The sequence below is a fragment of the Otolemur garnettii genome, unplaced genomic scaffold (assembly GCF_000181295.1).
Source record: "Otolemur garnettii isolate 467f Iridium unplaced genomic scaffold, OtoGar3 scaffold00015, whole genome shotgun sequence".
Taxonomy (NCBI): Eukaryota; Metazoa; Chordata; class Mammalia; order Primates; family Galagidae; genus Otolemur; species Otolemur garnettii.
In genome coordinates this window covers 13,798,585-13,805,150 of record NW_003852410.1, presented here as the reverse complement: position 1 = coordinate 13,805,150, position 6,566 = coordinate 13,798,585, and positions in this window count along the sequence as shown.

The following is a 6,566-nucleotide window of genomic DNA, read 5'->3' as shown; positions in this document are numbered from 1 at the left end:
TTGCATTAATGTACACAGCTATGATTTAATAAAAAAAAAAGAATAGGGCAGTGTCTGTGGCTCAAAAGGGTAGAGTTCTGGTCGTATATGCTGGAAGTGGCAGGTTCAAACCCAGCCCTGGCCAAAAACAAAACAAAACAAAACAAAAAAAAGAATATTATATGCAGAAAAACTACCCTTCAAAAATAAAGACAAATGAAGTCATTCCAAGATAAGCAAAGATCAAGAGACTTTGTTGCTAGCAGACATGACCATCAGTAAATCCTAAAGATCTATCCTTCAGATTGAAACAATAAGACTCTAGATAAAACTTGAATCTCAGAAGTAACAGAAAGTCCTAGAAGTATTGTATATAGTCTGATATAAGAAACTCTATATTTTTCTCTCATCTTTTCTTACTCTCATTGAAAGACAGATAAAGCAGTAATTTTAACATTGATTTTACACATACAAGGATTAGACACACACATGTACACATATACAAAGCAGAAGGGATTGGGACTATTATGCTAGAGCAAAATTCCTATATTTGATCAAAATTAGATGAGTATTAATCTGAAGTAGATTGCAATAAATTAAGATACATATTGTAATCCCTAGAGCAGCTACTAAGAAGATTAAAAAAAAATAGTTAACAGAGGAGTCAAAGTGATACCCTAAAAAACAGTTTATTTAAGAGAAGCCTGTCAAGGAAGAACACACAAAAAAGATAAGAAACATACAGAAAACAAATAAAATGGCAAATGTAAATCTAATCACACTAATAATTCCATTAACTTCGAACGATCTAAATATACTAATAAAAAGGTAGAGACTGTCAAGCTGAAGTTTTAGGCAAGCCACGCAATCTGTTAGATAAGGTACAAAGAGCAAGTTGATGGAAGAAAAAAATCAAAATGCAAAACTTTTGTGCTTCAGAGGACACCATTAAGAAACCGAAAAGCCAAGCCACAGACTGAGAAAATTTTCACAAATCATTTATCTGATGAAAAACACATATCCGAAATATATAAAGAACTCTTATAACTCCATAACAAGATAAACAACCCAATTTTAAAAATGGGCAAAAGATTTGGATGAAAACAATTTGGACGGACATTTCACCAAAGAAAATACATAATGGCTAATAAGTCTATGAAACTATTCAACATCTCAATCATTACTGAAATTCAAATTAAAACACATTTCTAGAAAGGTTTCAAAGCAACAGACAATAGCAAGTGTTTGCAAGACGTGAAGAAACTTACCCTACCTTGCTGATGGAAGTGGAAAAATGTCACAGCCTCTTGGGAACATAGTTTGGCAGCTTCTTAAAAAGTTAAAATTAATTTAGACTATCGCCCAGAAATTCTATGCCTGGGATACTCAAGAGACATGAAAATATACGCCCACATAAAATCATGAACTTCTAACAGAATTAATCATGACAGCCTCAAACTGGAAAAAAATCCAAATATTCATCAGGTGGTATTGAAAAAACGAAGTAGTACATTCATACAGTGGGATACTATTCAGAAATTTAAAAAATCCACAGATGCTACAACATCAATGATCCACAAACACATTATCAAGCTATGTGAAAGAAGGAAGATGCAGAAGACTTCATGTTGTGTGATTCCATTTATAAGAAAAGTCAAGAAAAGACAAGTTGAATAGAGATAGAAAGCGTAACAGTGGTTGCCTAGGGCTGGGGAAGAAAGTGCAGATGGAGATGATGAAACTGATGGAGGTGATGGGTGAATTTACAGTACATGTATTATGCCTTTATAAAGCTGTTTTAAAAAATATGAAATCATATAATACTGAACTATCATTAAAAAGTTTCATTAAGCAATTGAGATAAATGCGTCCAATGTTTCAATTTCTGAACAAATGATCTTCTACTCTCTGGTCAGATAGGAGAGAGGTTGTTTGAAATGAGTATTTGTAACACTTCACATAGTTGTATTTTGGAACTGTATGGTTTATACACATCCAGAACTAAACCATGAAACGGCATTCTCCCAACTATGCAGCTTTGTGGGATGTCATTGGTCCAAAATCTCTTGATGAGTAAGGACCGTAAAATGCCCTGTTAGATGCCAACTAGCTCATGTTTTCTATAATGCTACTTTGTGGACACAATTTCAAACTACGTTTATAGCCTTCCCTCACAGTACTTGTTAGAGCGTAAATATATTCTTCCCTACAGTCCCCATGCTGTAGCACATGCTGTCGGCGGGGAGTGCCTGGCAGGTGCAGCGTGTGATGGGCCGGTGAGCATCCCTGTGAGTGTTCTCCCTTGGTATTTTGAGCTGAGTGTGTTCTGCAACCTGAGTTTTTTGTTCATCTATAGTCTCTCCCTCCATTGTGTGTTACTGACAAGAGGTGTGACTCATAAGAGTTCCAAAGGCACACAAGTGACAGTATGGGGCCCACTCCAGAGATTCAGTGGCAGAGCTTCTAGTCAGATGTAGATGTGAGACTTGCATTTAGTTAAGTGTAAGAAATGTTTGATGAAATGCAGTCAGGGTCAGGTGCGGAGGCTCACACCTGTAATCCTAGCACTCTGGGAGGCTGAGGCCGGTGGATTGCTTGAGCTCATGAGTTGGAGACCAGCCTAAGCAAGAGCCAGACCCAGCCTTTAAAAATAGCCAGGCGCCTGTAGCTCAGTGGGTAGGGTGCCAGCCACATTTACTGAGGGTGGCGGTTCGAACCTAGCCCCAGCCAAACTGCAACAGAAAATAGCCCAGCATTGTGGCGGCTGCCTGTAGTCCCAGCTACTTGGGAGGCGGAGGCAAGAGAATCACCTAAGCCCAAGAGGAGGTTGCTGTGAATTGTGACACCACGGCACTCTACTGAGGGTGATAAAGTGAGACTCTGCCTCTTAAAAAAAAAAGCCATGCGTTGTGGCCGCTGTCTGTAGTCCCATCCTGGGGAGGCTGAGGCAAGAGAATCGCTTTAGTCCAAGAGTTTGAGGTTGCTGTGAGCTGTGATGCCATGGTATTCTACCAAGGGTGACAAAGTGAGACTCTGTCTCAAAAAAAGAGGGAAAGAAAGAAAGAACTGCAGTCAGAGTCAGCAGGTGTCTGAGGATAGATGAGAGCCTGTTGGCTGGTAATGGATAAACTTGGAATGAGGTATGAACAACTACATAAGTGGTCCACAAAGGAAAAAACAACAGTGGAAAAACTTTGAGCCCAAGGGTGTCACGTCTTCAAGGATTGAAAAAAATGGAAGCCAAAGCATGATTCAGAAGCTTATCTCCACAGCAGTTTTCTGTAACACCTCCGTGTAGCACAGCTTCGGGTAGTGTCCCTATGCCTGACAAAACCCTTTAACTCCCAGCCTGCTGCTTGGATGACTGCAGCATAATATGCTTACGGTTTACAAAGAGAAGCGTGGGGTCTTTCCATCCTCCCTGACACTCCCCCAGCCTCCTCCGTACCCTCGGTGCCACACCTCGCATTTAAAGGATCTTTTAAGATGGACACAGTTTCCCTATCCCAGCAGTCTGAGCCTCACTGTGCCACCTGCCCCCCACCCCGTCTTGCACTGCTTCCCGCTCTTCCCTTCCAGCCTTTGTACATGGGGCTCCCCCTGAGCAGATGGCTTTGGTACCGACTCCACACCTACCACACTGCTCTAACTACACACACACATTTGTGCACGCTTCCTCATTTTTAAATTCTCTGCTTGTACATTCAGAAGGATCCCCTGCCCCATGGTGCGTCACGTGCCTCTTGGAAGAGTTTCCTTAGCGCTTCCTCCATCTTGTTTCCTGCCAGCCGCCTCCCTGATAGCTACCTTTCTTCCTTGTTAACAGAACCCCGTTTCTTCTCAGGGTAACGATGTGCCCAGGTGAAAATACTTACCTTCCCAGATGCCCTTGCAGCCATGCATGGTCACGAGACCAGGTATAGCCAATGAGATGTCAAGGAAATCTACTCGGGGGAATCTGCAGAAAGTGATGGTTTGGGTTTAAAAGGGAGGCAGGCTGACCTGGTCTGTACAGCATTTTGCCCCGTCCTTCGCTCAGCCTCCTCTGTCCATTCGGAATTTAGAGCTGAGCAGCAGATATCTTGTGAGATCAGGAATGAGGATAAAACACTTAAGATGGCACAGCAGGAAAATTAAAGGTATCTGTGGTCTGAGCAGCAAGCAGGGAGCTGCTGTAAGTGTCTGGGGCTTTCTACCCTTGAATCTCTTTTTGCATGAAAACATAGCTGGTTACATCAAATCCGGGTTTTATGAAAGTGTTGCACGAGACTGAGCTCACTCCTAACTGATGCAGCTGTTTCTTAATTGGCTATTTACTTAACTGACTTTATTCCTGACTAGTGACCCCGGCAAAAGGTAAGGACTCTTCCCTTGTTCATTTTGGTATTCCCAGTGCCTATCATGGCACTTGGCGTGAAATAGGAAAAGTAAAAAAGTTTGTTGAATAAATGTTGAATAAATGAATCAAGGTGAACTTGTATGGAGTTTTTCATGATTTGTATTTATTCTCTTTGGGTGTGTGTTCCATATGATGGGGTGTGTCTTAATATTCCATAAGCATTTTTGGCAACCTTTCTAGAGCAGGATTTCTCAGCCTGGCCTCAATCAACCTCTGAGAACAGATACTCTTCACTCTAAGGGAGTGTGCTGGGCACTGTAGAATGGCTGACAGCATTCCTGGCCTCCACTTACTAGTAACAGCCCTGCCATGCTCCAGTTGTGACAACCATCAGTGTATCCCATGGATGGCACAATTGCCCCTGCTTGAGAACCACTGCTCTAGATAAAGGATTCTGAAATTGAGTTATATGAACTGCTGGGTGGGATATGTTATATTTGAGCCCCCCTAAAATAACATGAAACATTTTGTTATGTGTATATATAGCATTGCTTTGGAGAGAGGACCTATAGTTTTCATTGTATTTCAAAGTGGCCAATAACTCAGCAAGGCGTTGTTTTAGAATTTTCAAGCTGTATCTCAACTTTTTACCGTGTTTCCCTTTAACTTCCTTCAACATTGTTGAACTTAATAGGCAGAGAGGCTGATTAAGACTGTTGCTTAATGACTATGCAAGTTTTAATCAAGCGTTCAAGTCTAATAAACTAGAATTGCTATGAGGCCCACAAAACAAGCCTTTTGATATTTTGGAGAGCTGCTATAAATATGGAAATCGAGGATGGTATTCTTATGCCTTATAACCTGACAATCAATTCACTTAACAAAGGAAAATCAAATTGCAGGTCTGGAACTCTAAATGCAGTAGCAATTGGATGAAAAGTAAAAAGAGAAACTCTCATAAACATATTACTTACAAATGGTCTCAGATGAATATATACCATCAGGAAAATTTAAATGATAAACAAGAAATAAGATGGACGTAAGCCTGACTGAACCGAATTTAATGGTTGATGTTCTCACTTGTTTAATCACATAGTGCCACTACTTGGGACTCCATATTACTGAAGCAAATCATTTGTTGCATCCAAAGGGAGCCATAATAATGCAAAATGTGCCATGAAATACCCAATTAAATTATTTTAACACGTTGGAGATTGTGGGCAGGTGCACATGTCCTGGTTGTTCCTCAGCCTGACAGTCTGGAGGGTATGATCTGTATTTAATATCTGGTCTGTATTTCTCCACCCTGGCCTCTCTTTGGGGAGAGGATGTGTGTGTGTACACGGGTCTTCATTGCTCTGCTCTACCTCTGAAAATGTTTGCCCACAGCACAGCTGGGAATTTAAGGAATAAAAATAATCTATAAATAAGACAGTCGCTTTCCTGAGCACTCCTGGGGGAATCTGGTAATGTGGCATCCCTGGAACTTGGAAATGAGGTTTCCTAAACTTTCTTTCTTTTTTTTATTGTTGGGGATTCATTGAGGGTGCAAGAAACCAGGTTACACTGATTGCATTTGTTAGGTAAAGTCCCTCTTACAATTGTGTCTTGCCCCCAAAATGTGTGTCACACACCAAGACCCCACCCACTTCCTTCTTTCCCTCTCTCTGCTCTTCCCTTCCCCTACCTTGTCATTAATTGTCATTAATTGTCCTCATATCAAAATTGAATACATAGGATTCATGCTTCTCCATTCCTGTGATGCTTTACTAAGAATAATGTGTTCCACTTCCATCTAGGTTAATGCAAAGGCTGTGAAGTCTCCTTTTTTAAAAAAATGGCTGAATAGTATTCCATGATGTTCAATTCCCCTATACCACAGCTTGTTGATTCATTCCTGGGTTGGTGGGCATTTAGGCTGTTTCCACATTTTTAGTGATTGTAAATTGAGCTGCAATAAACAGTCTAGTGCAAGTGTCCTTATGATAAAAGGGTTTTTTTTCCTTTTGGGTAGATGCCCAGTAATGGGGTTGCAGGATCAAATGGGAGGTCTAGCTTGAGTTCTTTGAGGGTTCTCCATACTTCCTTCCAAAAAGGTTGTATTTAAGTTTGCAGTCCCACCAGCAGTGTAAAAGTGTTCCCTCCTCTCCATATCCATGGCCAGCATCTGCAGTTTTGAGATTTTGTGCTGTGGACCATTCTTGCTGGGATTAGATGGTATCTCGCGGTGGTTTTTTTTTTTTTTTTT